The following is a 16,002-nucleotide window of genomic DNA, read 5'->3' as shown; positions in this document are numbered from 1 at the left end:
TCCTTATTCCTTTCTTTTTTTTCTATCTTCCTCTTTATGAAAATGATTTTCTGTAGCAGTATGTCTTAATTTCTTGCTTTATATTTTTGCGTATCTGTTGTAGGTTTTTTGATTTGAGGTTACCATGAAGCTTGCAAATAATATCTTATAACCCACTATTTTAAACTGGCGACAACTTAACTTCGATTATAGGAAGAAACAAATGAAATAAAAAACAACAAAGAGAAAATTAATAAAATTTTCTTTATTTCACTCCCTCACAATTTTAAACTTTTTTTCGATTTATATCTTATTATACTGTTTATATGTTTTGTTTTTTCTATTTATATGTTATTATGCTAATTATATCTTAAAAAGTTGTTGCAGTTATTGTTTTTGATAGCTTTGTCTTGTAGTCTTCCTATTGAAGATATGAGTAGTTTACATATCGCAATTACAGTTTTATAATATTCTGTATTTGTCTGTATCCTTACTGTTGCCTGTGAATTTTGTACCTTTAGATTATTTCTTAATGCTTGTTAATATCCTTTTCTTTCAGATTGAAATACTCCCTTTAGTATTTCTTAAAGAATAGGATTTGGGGGTTGACAAAAATCCCTCGGCTTTTGTTTGAGAATGTCTTTATTTCTTCTTCATGTTTGAAAGCTATTTTTGCTGGATATAATATTCTACAATTAAAGTGTTTTTTTTCTTCAGCACTTTTAATATATCATGCCATTCTCTCCAGGCCTGTAAGTTTTCCACTGAGAAGTATGCTGCCAGATGTATTAGAGCTCCTTCGTATGTTATTTGTGTGTTTTCTCTTGCTGCTTTGAGGATCCTTTCTTTATCCTTTACCTTTTGCAGTTTGATTATTAAATGCTGAGGTAGTTTGATTTGGGTTACATCTGCTTGGTGTTTTATAACCTTCTTGTGTTTGAATATTGGCATCTTTCTCTAGGTTTGGAAAGTTCTTTCTTATTATCTCTTTGAGTAAACTTTCTACCCCAATCTCTCTCTACCTCTACTTGAAGGCCCAGAATTCTTAGATTTGCTATTTTCCAGATCCTGTAGGTATGCTTTATTATTTTTTATTCTTTTTTCTTTTGACCCCTCTGGCTGTGTATTTCCAATAGCCTGTATTCAAGCTCACCAATTCTTTCCTCTGCTTGATCAATTCTGCTGTGAAGAGACTCTGATGCATTCTTCATTTTGTCAATCCAAGTCCTCATCTCCAGAATTTTTACTTGATTCTTTTTAATTATTTCTATCTCTTTGTTAAATTTATCTGATAATATTCTGAATTCCTTCTCTGTGTTATCTTGAATTTCATTGAGTTTTCTCAAAACAGCTATTTTTAATTCTCTATCCAAAAGGTCAGATATCTCTGTCACTCCAGAATTGGTAACTGGTGTCTTACTTAGCTCATTTTGTAAGGCCATGTTTTCCTGAGTGGTCTTAATGCTTGTGGATATTTGTCAGTGTCTGTGCACTGAAGAGTGAGGTATTTATTCCAGTCGTGTGTCTCTGGGCTTGTTTGTACCTGTCCTTCTTGAGAAAGCTTTCCAAGTATTCAAAAGAAATTGAGTGTTGTGATCAAAGCCTTTGGTCACTGGAAGCATATATGCATTAGGGTTACTGCAAACCCAGTAATGTTGTGATTTGCAGACTTTAGAGGTACCACCTTGGTGGTTTTGTGTAAGATCTGAGAGATTTCCCTGGATTACCAGGCAGGGTCTCTTATTTTCTTCCCTTAATTTCCCCCAGACAAATTGACTTTCTCTCTCTCTCTCTTTCTCTCTCTCTTTTTATCTCTCTCTCTCTCTGCTGAGCTGCCTGTAGCTGGGGAAGAGGTAATGCAAGCACTCCTGTGGCCACCCTGCTGAGACTGTGCTGAGTCAGACCTGAAGCCAGTACAATACTGGGTCTTGCCCAAGGCCTGGGGTGATGATTGCCTGTCTACTGCTGATGTTTATTCAAGACCCAAGAGATCCTTGGTCAGCAGGTAGTAAATTCTGCCAGAACTGGGTCTTTCACTTCAGGGCACTGGGTTCTATTCTGTCCCAGGATGGGTCTAGAAATATTGTCCAGGAGCTAGGTCTGGATATGAGGGGCTTCAGGGCTCTGCTTGGTGCTTTATTTTGCTGTGGCTGAGCTGGAATCCAAGTTGCAAGATAAACTCCTCTTTTTTCTTTCCTATCCTTCCAGAAATGCAAGCTGTGCTGCCTGGAGTTGGAGGAGCCGTGATGCACACACTCCCTCGGCCACCTCAGCTGGTGTTTCACTGGGTCATGGGCACCCCAAGTCTGCCAGCTCCAAGCCCAGCACAGCCCTAGAACTAGCCCAGGAATTGCAGTCCTTGTGGCTTAGACTGCCTTTTAAATTTACTTGGGACCCTAGTGCCCTTTAGCCCATGATGATGGGGGTTGCTGGAACTCAGATTCCCACTACCAGGATGGATAATTCCCCTGTGGCTAGGGCTAGTCTGAAAGCTCCCTCCGTGGGTGCTGGCTGAAGTCTGCCTTGTATTGCTTTCCATTATGACAGGGCAGCACTGAATTCCAGTGCAAAGCCCCACAATTACTGTACTGTCCTTCCCCCAAGTGTACAGATTCTCTCTTCTGCCCCACATGGTGCCACCAGGGGATGGGGGAGCAGTGGTGTCAGGAATTTAAGACTGTCTTTCCTACCCTCTTCAGTGTCTCTTTCCTTAACATGATGTTAACACCAGGTACTGTGATCACTCACTTGCTTTTTGGTTCTTATGAAGGTGATTTCTTCTGTGGATAGTAGTCCCATTTGGTGTTCCTGTGAGGAGGACAGTCACTGAAGGGTTCTGTTTGGCCATCTTGCTCCCTTGTTTTTTGTTTACATTGTCTGTGTCACCTCACATAGTCCAGAATGTACTGAGTGAATTTAATAAATGTTTGTTGCAGTAATGAATAAACGAGAAGTAAATTTTCTTTAAGTTTTGGAACCTAAAATAATAAGTTGTAGTTGGGAAAACTCCCTAATAACATCCTTGGGAGTGCAAGTATGATTAACAAAGATTACTTATCTTAGAAAGGTAAATTTTATATGTGAAAACACTTTTATATGAAGTTTGAAAATATATTTGGAACAAATATAAGGAATCAGTGAGAGAATAGTCAATGTGTAGAGGCAAATCAGAAAAGTGAGATTCAAGACCTGCCTTCACACTCTTTTTAAGTTTGAGCATGTACTTAACCTCTTTGACCTCCAAATCTCTCCTTTGGTCTTATATACAATCAGGTGTTTCTAATTATAATAGATGATGACGTGTGAGAGAATATATTGTTAACTGCAAATCTTATAATAATAAAAGCTGTAATAATACATTTACAAACTAGCATAATTTCATTCAGCAACAGAAATTGTGAAGACAGCATTTATTTTCTTTAAAACAATGTATTTCATAATTCACATATTTTGCTTTTCAAATAATTGTTTATTAAAATTTGTATTTGTATTGAGCACTTATGAATTAGATTAGTAATGCCATATTATTTTATATCATCTGTTATCTGTGTCCAGTGGATTTATACAATCTCACATTTTTTATCTGGTCATGTACAAGGGTGTGAATTCACCCGAAACACTCAGAGTGATTCTGCTATCTGTATACAATCCTATAGCATTGGCTTTGATATTAAAGAATGTCATCAAACAGAAAATGATGTGGTCATTAAATGTAGGCTAAAACCAAAGTTTATGATATGAATTCTAAAAACCTCATATGACTTCAAGTGAACTTTGAGACTTGTCTCAATTTGAAAATTGCTGTCTACTTCATTTTACTGAAGAAAAGGATAAGAACAAATAGATTATAAGTCACTGCAGACAAAACAATTTATTTTCCAGACTAAAGAGAATTATGAAAAACCAGACATTTAAATTGGTAGAAAAAAGAGTACCTGTTGATAGTCTCAGATTGCCGGGAACAATACGCGTTTCACATTGGCTTAACAGGCGCAATTATTTTCTTCCATTTGGTATAAGTCTCTGTCTCCATTTTTTTTCTGGTTCATATCTCTGAGACTACTCATTTGTGAATATGCTTGAAAATGTGTTTCCATAGTGATTTCATGCGCCTATTTTCTTCTATTGGGCTCTGTATTCTTAGGGTAAATCTCAGCGCCTCATAGAGTGCTTTATCTGCACACCTCCTCATCCCTTTCTCATCAAAAACCTCGTGCCTTACATGACACATGACACATTCTACCATCCCTTTGTTTTTTTATTTTATTTATCTTTGAGATGGAGTCTCGCTCTGTCCCCCAGGCTGGAGTGCAGTGGAGTGATCTCTGCTCACAGCAAGCTCCGCCTACCATGTTCACGCCATTCTCCTGCCTCAGCCTCCCAGTAGCTGGGACTACAGGCGCCCGCCACCACACGCGTGCGGCTAATTTTCGTATTTTTAGTACAGACGGGGTTTCACCGTGTTAGCTAGGATGGTCTCAATCTTCTGACCTCGTGATCCACCCACCTCAGCCTTCCAAAGTGCTGGGATTACAGGCGTGAGCCACCGCGCCCGGCCTCTACCATTCGTTTGCAAAGGGAAGAATGTTCTCCTTAATCCTGCAGAAATTCAAAACAGGAAAATGTGAAGAATTGAAAAGCTATGATGATGGCAGTGTAGCAATCTTCTCTGTAGTGGACTCTTTAAGTATTCTGGCCATGCCCAGGACTAAGATGATGAGGTGGTATAAAAACTAAGTCTTTGGTTTGGAGAATTACTACCTACTTGCCTACCCTAATCTACTTGAAGTGAACTTGTGTAACAATAATCACAACCAAAAATTGAGCACTTTATATGTTTTAGGCACTATACTAGGTGCCTTACATGCATTTCATCATCAAAACAACTCTGTAAGTTAGTTACTACCGTCATACTGCAGAAAAGGAAAGGGAATTTGGGAAGGGAAGCTTATTCAGCTTTAATTATTATAGGCAATGAGGTGAAGTTAATTACATGAACACTACATAGATGATATCTATTGCACCCATTCACTTTTTGTGTACTAGGAATCATAGAAATAATTAAATGTTTTAGAAGATTTACTTTCCAAATCTAACATTGATTCTAACTGCCAAGAATTTAATGTGAGAGCTTTACTGCCTTTAAACTTATTTATATAAATGCACACATACATACAGAGAGAGAGAGGAAGAGAGAGTAATGTTGAGGACATAGTTAACGTACTGTCAAGAAGCACAGGGCTGACTTGGTGTAGGTCTGTTTTCTTGCATGAAGTTCTTGGTTTGATCCTATAATTTCTACATGTCATTATTATTCCTTAAAAACCTGTCTAGGTTTGCAAGTTTCTTTAGGGCTACAGTGTGTCTTGGTGTCACTTGTATCTCAGAAACCTATTTCACTGTGGTGTACAAAATAAATAAACTCAAAACCACTAAGAATCAGAGTCTTAGTTGTAATTCCTGTAGAACAACAATGGCCTTGTTTTGAGGAAGAGGAAAAGGGAGCCATGGAGCTTTTCTTTCTTCAAGAATAAGAAGAAAACCTCATAGTTGCTTTCATGTTCTCCTGAAGAAAACACAAAGCCTTGATGACTGATTTTATTTTAAATTAATGACCTCTAACTTCAAGTTGGCTTTTTTTTTGTTTTTAGAGGGAGTCTCAGTCTATCACCCAGGCTGGGGTGCCGTGGCGCGATCTCAGCTCACTGCAATTTCTGCGTCCCGGGTTCAAGTGATTCCCCTGCCTCAGCCTCCTGAGTAGCTGGGACTACGGGCACGCGCCACCATGCCAAGCTAATTTTTGTATTTTTTAGTAGAGTTGGGGTTTCACCATGTTAGCCAGGCTGGTCTCTATCTCGTGATCTGCCTGCCTCGGCCTCCCAAAGTGCTGGGATTATAGGCATGAGCCACCACACTTGGCCTCAAGTTGACTTTTTTGTGTATTAATTTAAGGCATACAAGTGTAATTTTGTTACATGGATATATTATGTAGCGGTGAAGTTTAGGTTTTTAGTATAGCCATCACCCAAATTGTGTATGTTGTACTCAGTAATTTCTCATCATCCACCTCTGCCCTCCAACCTTCCATCATTCTAAGTATCCGATGCCTATTATTCAACAATCTATTTGCACTGATTTTTATAGAGACAGGGTCTCACTATGTTGCCCAAGCTGGTCTTGAATTCCTGGGCTGAAGCGATCCTTCTACTTCAGCTTTCCAAAGTATTGGGATTATAGGTGTGAGCCACTGTGCCACTGTGCCTAGCCTCTCTATTTAGCTCCCACTTATAAAGGAGAACGTGCAGCATTTGTCTTTCTGTTTCTGAATTGTTTGATTTAAGAGAATGGTCTCTATTCCCACTCAAGTAGCTGCAAAAACTCCATATCTTTGCTATTGTGAATAGCCCTGTGATAAACATATGAGTGCAGGTATCTTTTTAGTGTAATGATTTCCTCTGGGAAGATAACCAGTAATGGTATTTCTGGATCAAATGGTAGTTCTCTTTTAGTTGTTTGAGAACTCTCCATACTGTTTTCCATAGAGGTTGGAAAGATTCACACAAAATTATACATTCATACGAAGAGTGTGTAAGTGTTCCCTTCTCTCCACATCCCCATCACCTATTATTATTATTTTGTTAAGAATAGCTATTCTGACTGGTATAATATGACATCTGATTGTGGTTGTAATTTGCATTTCTCTGATAATTAGTGAGGTTGAGCGTTTATTTTCATATGCTTTTTGGCCATTGTAAGTCTCTCTTTTTTTTTTTTTTTCCAAAAAATGCCTATTCTTGTCCTTTGCCCAATTTTAATGGGGTTTTAATTATTTTTACTTTTACGGTCAGTGCTTTGAGTTCCTTGTAAAATCTGGATATTAGGTCCCTGTTAAAAGCATATCAAAACCTCTGGGATACAGCAAAAGTAGTTCTAAATGGGAAGTTTATAGCACTAAATGCAATATAAAAGATCCTTGGAGACCATTATGAACACACATAAGCTCACAAATTGGAAAACCTAGAGAAAATGGATAAATTCTTAGAAATATACAACTTCCCCAGATCGAACCAGGAAGAAATAGAAATTCTGAACAGACCAACAATGTGTAGCTAGATTGAATCAATAATTTAAAAAAAAGTCCTAACAACAAAAAATCCCAGGACCAGATCGTTTGAGACCTAAATTCCATCAAACTTACAAAGAAGACCTACTACCAGTCTTCCTGAATCTCTTCCAAAAATCGAGAAGGAGAGAATTCTCCCTCTTTCTGCGTGGCCAGTATTACTCTGATACCAAAACCAAACAAGGATACAACAACAACAAAAAAATTACTGATCAATATTCCTGATACATATAGACACAACAATTCTCAGGAAAATACTAATAAACTGAATCCACGAACACATCAAGAAGATAATACATCATGATCAAGTAAGTTTTATACCAGGGATGCAAGGATGGTTCAACATATGCAAATTGACCTTTAATGTCACCTAGAAACTCTACCAGATCTTCTAGCTTATTCAATCTGTCATTCTTTTGATGTAAATGACTAAAACTTTCTTCTTTCTCTTCGAACCTCCTACACTTTTTCTTCCCTCCTCAATCTCAGCAGATCATTTCTTCCCTAATTCATCAAGAATACAGAAGCACTGAAGAGAAAATGCACACAAGCTTCCACCACTGTCTATGCACAGACCTGTATGACTGCTTTCTTATATGCTGTCTTCCTTGCTGTTTCTGAGCCATGCTTTTTTCCTATCTGATGCACCCCTGTTTACATAGAATCTATAATACCTCCTCTAGCTTACTCAATGAAATTTCTCTATCAGTAATGTTTTCTTCTGTCCTCTTCCTCCTCCTCCTCCTCCTTCTCCTCCTTCTCCTCCTCCTTCTCCTTCTCCCCTTCCTTTTTCTCCTTGTTCTCTTTCCTGGATTACTCCCATTATTATAAACACGGCTGCAGTTTCTCCCAACTGAAGAACAAAACAGCAGCCACAACGAACCAAGGAAACCTTCTCTCTCTATTCTTTTTCAGTGATACCTTTGACCTATTTCTTTGCCCTCCTTTGTAGCAAAATCCATTGAGATAATTGCCTCCATAAATGACCTCTGCATTGAGAAATTTTGTAGTTAATTATCCTTGCCTTACTTGACCTATCATCAGCATTTAGCACATTTGACCACTAACTTATCCTTTCTGGTGTTGCTTTTCCAGTTATCTCACTAGCTACTTACAGTAGGTATTTTACTAGCTTCTCCTGCTCAATCTCTTTTTCTTCTCAAAAAGGATTCAAGGCTCAGTGCTTAATTTTCTTCTCTTTACTTCTGCACTTGTTTTCTTAGTGATTTACTTCATCTCATGTCTTTAAATGCCCTGCATATGCTAATTGTCCATACATTTGATCTCCAGAACTGGCCCCTCCACTGAACTCAAGACAGTCCAACTGCCTGTACAACAGTGCTGTCTGTATCATAGGCATCTCCAGATCAGCTTGTTCAAAATACCTCATTTTATCTCTAAAGTGTTACACTTCTATTGCTTTCCTAGTGTTAAGAAATGAAAATACACTGCTTCCAGTTGCTTAAGCCAAATATCTTTTGTTGACCTTAACTTCATTCTTTACACCAGGCCTCAATACATCAGCTCACCTAGTAGGCCCTTCTTTTAAAATATTATATACCCAAAACCTGCCAATATGCCTTCTACCTCTGCCATGTCTGCTCTGATCAAGGCCACTCTTTGCTCTTGTTTATTTTATTACAGCAGCCACATGCTCTCCTGTATCTAGAAACCCCCAATTCTCTATTATCAACAGGGCAGCCAGGGTAGTTCTCCTTAAATTTACATCAGGATGTGTCAACCTTCTGCTCAAAACTCTATAATATCTTTTCTTGCCACTTAAAGCTGAAAATATTTTAACAGTTTTGAAAGTTTCTCTATTCCAAATCCAATGCACCCCCCACCCATCCACCACCTTACCTCTGTAGCCTCACTCACGTTCCTTTCTGAAAAAGGTGCACCGAGGAGTTCACGTTATAGTCATGAGGATGGTCTCCAATTATCAGTCAGTTATCCTGATACAAAATTATGTGCAAATTTAGAACAGGGAACACTCATTGTGAAATGTCTTCATATGTCTTATAGTATACAAGTTTTTTTTTTTTTTTTTTTTTTTGAGACGGAGTCTCGCTCTGTCACCCAGCCTGGAGTGCAGTGGCACGATCTCCGCTCACTGCAAGCTCCGCCTCCCGGGTTCACGCCATTCTCCTGCCTCAGCCTCCCGAGTAGCTGGGACTACAGGCGCCCGCCACCACGCCCGGCTAATTTTTTTTTGTATTTTTAGTAGAGACGGGGTTTCACCATGTTAGCCAGGATGGTCTCGATCTCCTGACCTCGTGATCCGCCCGCCTCGGCCTCCCAAAGTGCTGGGATTACAGGCGTGAGCCACCGCGCCCGGCCTATAGTATACAAGTTTTTAAAAATTGCATTTAGTTTCAGTCCAGCTTAGCCCTCACCTGATAATCTTCAGAAACCTCTTTGGGGAACATTATCTTACTGGCTCTTTGAGCTCTCTTTCCATTAGCAAATGTGATTTGGAAACAAATACGGCACTGGTGTTTAGGGCTTCAGGCTCAATATGCTTAGAGTGTGAGGGAAGCCCTGGTGTATGGGTTCAGGTAGCTGTATCTTCAATCTGCTCTATTCACAGGAGGTCAATCTGCTTCATTCTTTTCGGGTTTCAAATTCTCAGGTTATAAATATTGTCCCAGTTTCTGACACCTACGCAATTTAAGGTCTGTTCTTCATTATTTGGCTGGTGTTTATTTTTCCTGTGTAAATGCTGAAAGCTTCCCAAGCCATGACAAAATGTTGTTCTTTCTCTTCTGGAGATACTCTTAGGAAGACTTTTTACTTACAAATTTATTGGGGATTGTGGCTTTTGTACACAATACCTGGCAGTTAATTTTACCCCATATTTTAGCAGTTCCTATTGTTCTCCCACTCAATAGCTCACACTCCTCAATACTAGGAAGCTGTATTTATCTACCAGCCCCATTTCCAGGAGCCATTAGTACAATCTATGTGGCAGAAGCAAAGATACCTAGAGCACCAATAACTTACATTCTAAACAAAGGCACTCTCAGAACAAAGTCACATCCATTGTCAACCAAGTCCTTGTGGTCACCCCAACAGGCGATGAGTTCTACAAATAATTGGACATTCATAACATATTATAATACTTTTTCAGGCATTTATGCCTCTTTAATTAGGTTACTATATGTGTATTTCCAGACTTCTTTTTGCTCAATACTTATGACTATTTGCTTTTAAACTTTGAAGATTATACCGCATCCAGGTACCTTTAGCTCTTTGCTGTTGCTTATCTCTGATAATGAAGGCTCATTTCTACTGGGTAAAATCATGAAATTAGTTAGAAAAGTGCATATATTAGATTATGTCTATGCAGAAAGAAATGACAATTATTCCAAAAAGTAGTCATCACACTGTCTTGGTCTTTCTATTTTCTGTACATGAAAAATTGTTCAAGTGAAACATAAACTCCAAGATTTTATCTGGTTCCCTAAAATTGGCTTATCAAAGAGTATTATGAAATGTTCCAGATAATAAACATAAGCATAAGCAGTTTCAACAATTTACTTTTCTAGGGAGAAAGGGACTGAGAAGCTTTGGTTCAGGATTTATGTAGACTTTTTTCACAGAAAATCTAGGTATGTAATTTTCGAATATCATATATTAATCCAAATAAAATTAAACACTTACAAATTCATCTCAAAATCAGAACTCAACCACAGTTGTCTTCCACTTATATTGCCAGATGTTATCCTTTCTGACAATCTTTCATTTATTTCATTCATATTAAGTAACTTAAGAAGAAGATCAGATCTAAGCTGTCTTCATAACACTTCATCACTCTAAAGCAAATAGACTACAATGATAGTACAAACTTCTAAGTGTGGCCCAAAGCAAATTGTTTTGTGGACAGAGTGAATTGCTGGACGTGTTACTCCATGCTCAGAAGGTCATTGCAAGTTCCTCACTACGATTCTTTCCTGATGCATTAATAAGAGACAGATACCTCAAACATGCCTGAACTATCCCCAGACAGGATTAAATACAGGCTTTCTTTTAAAAAATAAATGCCAGGCTTCATTCCAGATGGCTTATTAGACAAAGAAGATTCTCTGGGTGCTATTCTCTTTGCAGTAAAGGTCACTCACAAGACACAATCCCTGCTAGGGACCATGAATGAAAGCAGATAGATTTACTATAATTAAGGTCCTAGGATCAGAGTCCCACCTGGATTCCAGGGCATTGATATTGCGGTGTAGAACGCCTCAGAAATCATTAGAGCCACGAAATGGAAAAAGAAAAAATTCTGCATTGATTATCTATTTTTAGTGTCTTTAAAAAAATGCAGTCTTCTCTTAAATAGTAGATATCTAGTCCCAACACCTAGAGATTCTGATTCTGTGGATTTAAAGCAGGCTCTGTATCCCCAGTGATCTGCGTTTTTAACAAGGAGTCAAAGTAATCCTCTGAAAATGACTGAACAGACGTGTTATTTATGGTTTGTTTTGGTTTTGTTGCTGTTGTTCTTAGGATTTCTATTGTTCTTTTGATCTAGTGTAAATTTTCTTCAATAAAAGAGTGTATTGATGAAGTCTTGCTTGTAAGCTTTATATTGCTATGGGTTAGAAATTGACCATAAATATTGTGAAATATTCAATTTTATCTTGTATGTAGTGCCCCATTGAATGTCCTTCCATAGATATCTGTGTGCATTTATCTGATTGTTTGCATATTAACGGAAAAGTTAATCTAATATACGAGCATGGTGCTGGTATCCTTTCTTGCTTTAGGTATTACCATTTAAAAAATTAGCAGAATAGAAAGGAAGCAAATTCTACCCCAATATCATCATTATTCATGCTTCCTTCAATAGTAAGTTCAAACATTTAAAATGCTTTTTAAATAATAGTTTTTTCTTCTATGTTTTGCCTGTTCTTATATTTTGCCCATTTTTCTATTGGTTTATGTTTTTTTCTTATTATAAGAACAGGTTAATTGTCTGCAACTTTATTCTGGTCTATTTGCATGCTAATTTTGTTTATAATGCCTATAATACACAAATGTTTTAATTTTTATTTTTATTTTACTTTAAGTTCCAGAATGTGCAGGTTTGTTACATAGGTATACATGTGCCATGGTGGTTTGCTGCACCTATCAATCCGTCATCTAGGTTTTAAGCCCCACATACATTAGGTATTTGTCCTAATGCTGTACCTCCCCTTGGCCCCCACCCCTCCAACAGGCCCCAGAGTGTGTTGTTCCCCTCCCTGTGTCCATGTGTTCTCATTGTTCAACTCCCAATTATGAGTGAGAACATGCAGTGTTTGGTTTTCCTGTGTTAGTTTGCTGAGTATGATGGCCTCCAGCTTCATCCATGTCCCTGCAAAGAACATGATCTCATTCTTTTTTATGGCTGCATAGTATTCCATGGTGTATATGTACCACATTTTCATTATCCAGTCTATCATTGATGGGTATTTGGGTTGGTTCCATGTCTTTGCTATTGTAAATAATGCTGCAATAAACATATCAATCTTTTTTCCACAAATCAACTCATGATTAGAAAATGGCTGTACATTTAAGAATTAATTAAATGTGAATGTACATCTTCCTTGAACATTCTTTCTGGTTTCATTTTCGCATTACATTTTATGTGTTACTAGTTTCTAAATACTTACATCTGTTTAATTCTCCTTAATCTATCTTTTGGTCAGTATTAACCTTTGGATTCTTTGCTCTTGGTCAGTTGTGTATCATTAAAACAAGTGCGGTCAGGTATGGGACTAACACTCTATATTTCTCCAATAAAAATTACTGTTTGTTACACAATACAGAAAAGCATCTGCTCCACAGGTAAATTCAAAATTTTACTTTTTGGAATATAGAAATTTACTAACAACTTTACAACAGTATTTTTTCTAGTATCTCCACATCATATTAAAAAAAAACAGGAGTTCAACCTCAGCAGACAACCCCAATTACAGAAATTGCATACATTTTATGTGGACCATACTATCATGAATTTAATATGCACATTTTACTATTTCTGCTGCATATGCTACGTAGTAGGTTCCTGTATTTTTTCTTAATTTTATAACATAGTTACTCAACCTATCATAAATTTCCATTTTAGTGTGAATGCCAATATATATAAACATTTAAGACCAAATCAAATTGGTTGCTGTGTCTCCTTTTTATTTTATACAAATCAGGTTGATACACATCATACGTTTATAATCATATCATCATAACTATATTTTGAGTTATCTTCATTCCATAGAACCATGTTCTTGTTTTTTTCTATATTTTTCATGTGGCTGAGGAGGGATCTTAAAGCAGTTGAACACCTTAGAATATGTACGTGTCTGTATCTGTTTCCTTATCTATAGCATGGACAGTAGTATGTAGTGATTTTCAAGCAATCTGCCTACTTCACTTCCTGGGCTAGTGTGCCCTGAAGTGTGATCCAGAAACTGCGAACATAAAACTATTGAGATATTTCTTTAAAAGATATATTTCTGATCCTGTCTCAGAACTATGGAATTCAAAATTCAGAATTCTGAATTTTAGGCAAGCTAAGTAAATTCAGAATTCTAAATGTTAGGCATTCTAAACATGCCAGAATGTCGGTGTGGTGGGGTGGTGAGGGAGTCGTGCTGCTTAACTGAAAAAGCTGCCTGGGTGATTTGATGAAGTCTCACTGCCACCACCAAGAACCAATGAACTACAAGAAACAGTTTAATATATACGCCTTTTAAAAACATGACTGTCTTTCTTACATTTGAAGTTTTGTCTCATGTAGATTGGTGTTTATTTAAGTTCAGTTTAATGTATTATTATCCTTTTGTTTCTTATATTTACATGGTTGTGTTTTTTCCTAGCATTATATTAATGTAATCATACTGGCTTTTTGCAGTAATAGAGTTCAAAATTTCTTAGAGCAGTTTAACGATTATTCTGGGAGCTAATCAAGAATATTAAAGTGACAACAAGTTTAACAAGAATATACAGCACGTTATGCTCTCAGTGTTTTAATTAGTATGGTTTCTATTGTCTGAGAGATGTGCATTGAATTAACTCTATGAACACACAATTCTACGTCTTCAAGTGCATGAGGACAGAGAGCTGAAAAAGAGTAATAAACTGATTTTTCACTTATTTTCAACCATACATTCACTGTTATAGCAGTAGGCCCTGAACTAGATTTTCACAAAGCATTCATTTACCAATACTTCCAGACTAATATCATTATTTACATCACTGCCAATTATCCTTAACTTATGGTTTATAACATTCAACTCTCTACCATGGCGTAAAAGACTCTTCTTACTCTGATTTGTACCTTTTCTAGTCTTACTTCTTCATATTCTCTTCTTGTATTTCAAGTTTCCATACACGTCTTAGTCCATTTTATGTTGCTATAAAGAAATATCCGAGACTGAGTAATTTACTTAAAACAGGTTTGTTAAGCTCACGGTTCTGCAGGCTGTACAAGAAGCATGGTGCCAGCTTCTGCGTCTGGTGAGGGCCTCAGGCTCCTTCCAGTCATGGCAGAAGGTAAAGGGGAGCTGGTCTGTGCAGAGATTACATGGTGAGAGAGAACTGACAGAGAAGAGAAATGAGCCAGGCTCCACTGACAATAAAAAACCAGCCTCTTATGACCTGAAGAGCTGAAAAACGATTTTCAGACACGTAGTGCTAAGAGGCAAAATTTGGAATTCAAGGGAGGTCATAATAGAGGAGCCAGGGTAAATTCTCCAGGTAATTGGCGAAAGTTCTAGAAGGCCTATATGCTAGGGTTAAGGCTATAGTATAGGAGTAAGAGCTTTGCATTAAAAAGTCTAGTCGTAGCAAAGCCTAAAACTCCCTCTCAACTGGATCAATGAGCTATGTATGTTATTCTCCTACAAAAGAAAGAAAAACAATTATATTCAAATGGAAAAATGTATATAAAAATGTTATTTAAGTTATTAATCATCAGAGGCAAATAACATACAGCCATGAGATATTAACATACTCACCAGATAAAACTGAAAATGAAAACAAAATAATAAGCAAACCCAGATAAAAATAAAGAGACAGGAAACCCGAGAATATCAGGTGTTGGTGAGGCTCTGGAGCATTACACATTGGCATAATATGTTGGTACAACCACTTCAAAAAACGTTTTGTTGGTATTTATTAAGCTGAACATATGTGTTCTCCATAATCTAATAATTCAACTAGGCATATCCTTAATGGCAATGCCTCTATATGTGCAAAAAAGCAATGTAAAAGACTATTTGCAGCAGCTTTATTGATAATAGATAAAAAGGAACATGACCAAACTGTCTTTTACCATCAGAATGTGCAAATGAATTATGGCATGTATTTTTGAAATAAAAAATAACAAATTGCTATGCATCAACATACATGAATTTGACAGTAATGAGTTTGAAGGAGAAAGCCTAGACTTAAATGAATATATGGAATATATTTTACTCTTATGAAGTTGAAAAACAAGTGAAATTAGTCAGTGGTGATGCAATTCAGAATAGTACTCACTTTGGGAGAGGAGTACTGGGTAGCAAGAAAGATGCTTCTGGACTGTGTGATAGTCTATATCTTGGTCTGAGTGGCTGTTAGACAGGCATATACATTTGTAACATATCACCAAGTTGCATACTTAAATTTGTTTAGACTTTATTGCATGTGTGCTTTTCCCATTTTTTCCTGAAGCTCAATACTTCAGAAAAAAATAGAACAAACTGTACAATACTTTAACCTTAGCTATGATTGTCTGGTGTTGGAAACTAGTCATCTGCATGGTGCCATACTTCCTTTATGCACCCATGACCACAGGTCACCATGTTGGTGTGACACTCTATCTTGTGGAAACCACTGTACCTCAGTCCTTTTCAACCCAGCACCCTCAGGAACTTGCCCTG

General features: G+C 37.3%; 1 long non-coding RNA gene across 1 annotated transcript; it reads right to left on the bottom strand.

Moving 5' to 3' along the window:
- Nucleotides 1-4,506: 4,506 nt before the first annotated feature.
- Nucleotides 4,507-14,480, bottom strand: LOC129531740 (uncharacterized). Its single transcript, XR_008677126.1, has 4 exons — nucleotides 14,418-14,480; nucleotides 10,106-10,187; nucleotides 8,963-9,057; nucleotides 4,507-4,578 (listed from the first exon to the last, which is right to left on the bottom strand). It is a non-coding gene; the product is annotated as an uncharacterized lncRNA (long non-coding RNA).
- Between the last annotated feature and the right edge of the window lie 1,522 nt (nucleotides 14,481-16,002).

The sequence above is a fragment of the Gorilla gorilla genome, chromosome 12 (assembly GCF_029281585.2).
Source record: "Gorilla gorilla gorilla isolate KB3781 chromosome 12, NHGRI_mGorGor1-v2.1_pri, whole genome shotgun sequence".
Lineage (NCBI taxonomy): Eukaryota > Metazoa > Chordata > Mammalia > Primates > Hominidae > Gorilla > Gorilla gorilla.
The sequence above is the reverse complement of the archived record's forward strand: the minus strand, read 5'-3'. Positions and strand labels throughout refer to the sequence as shown.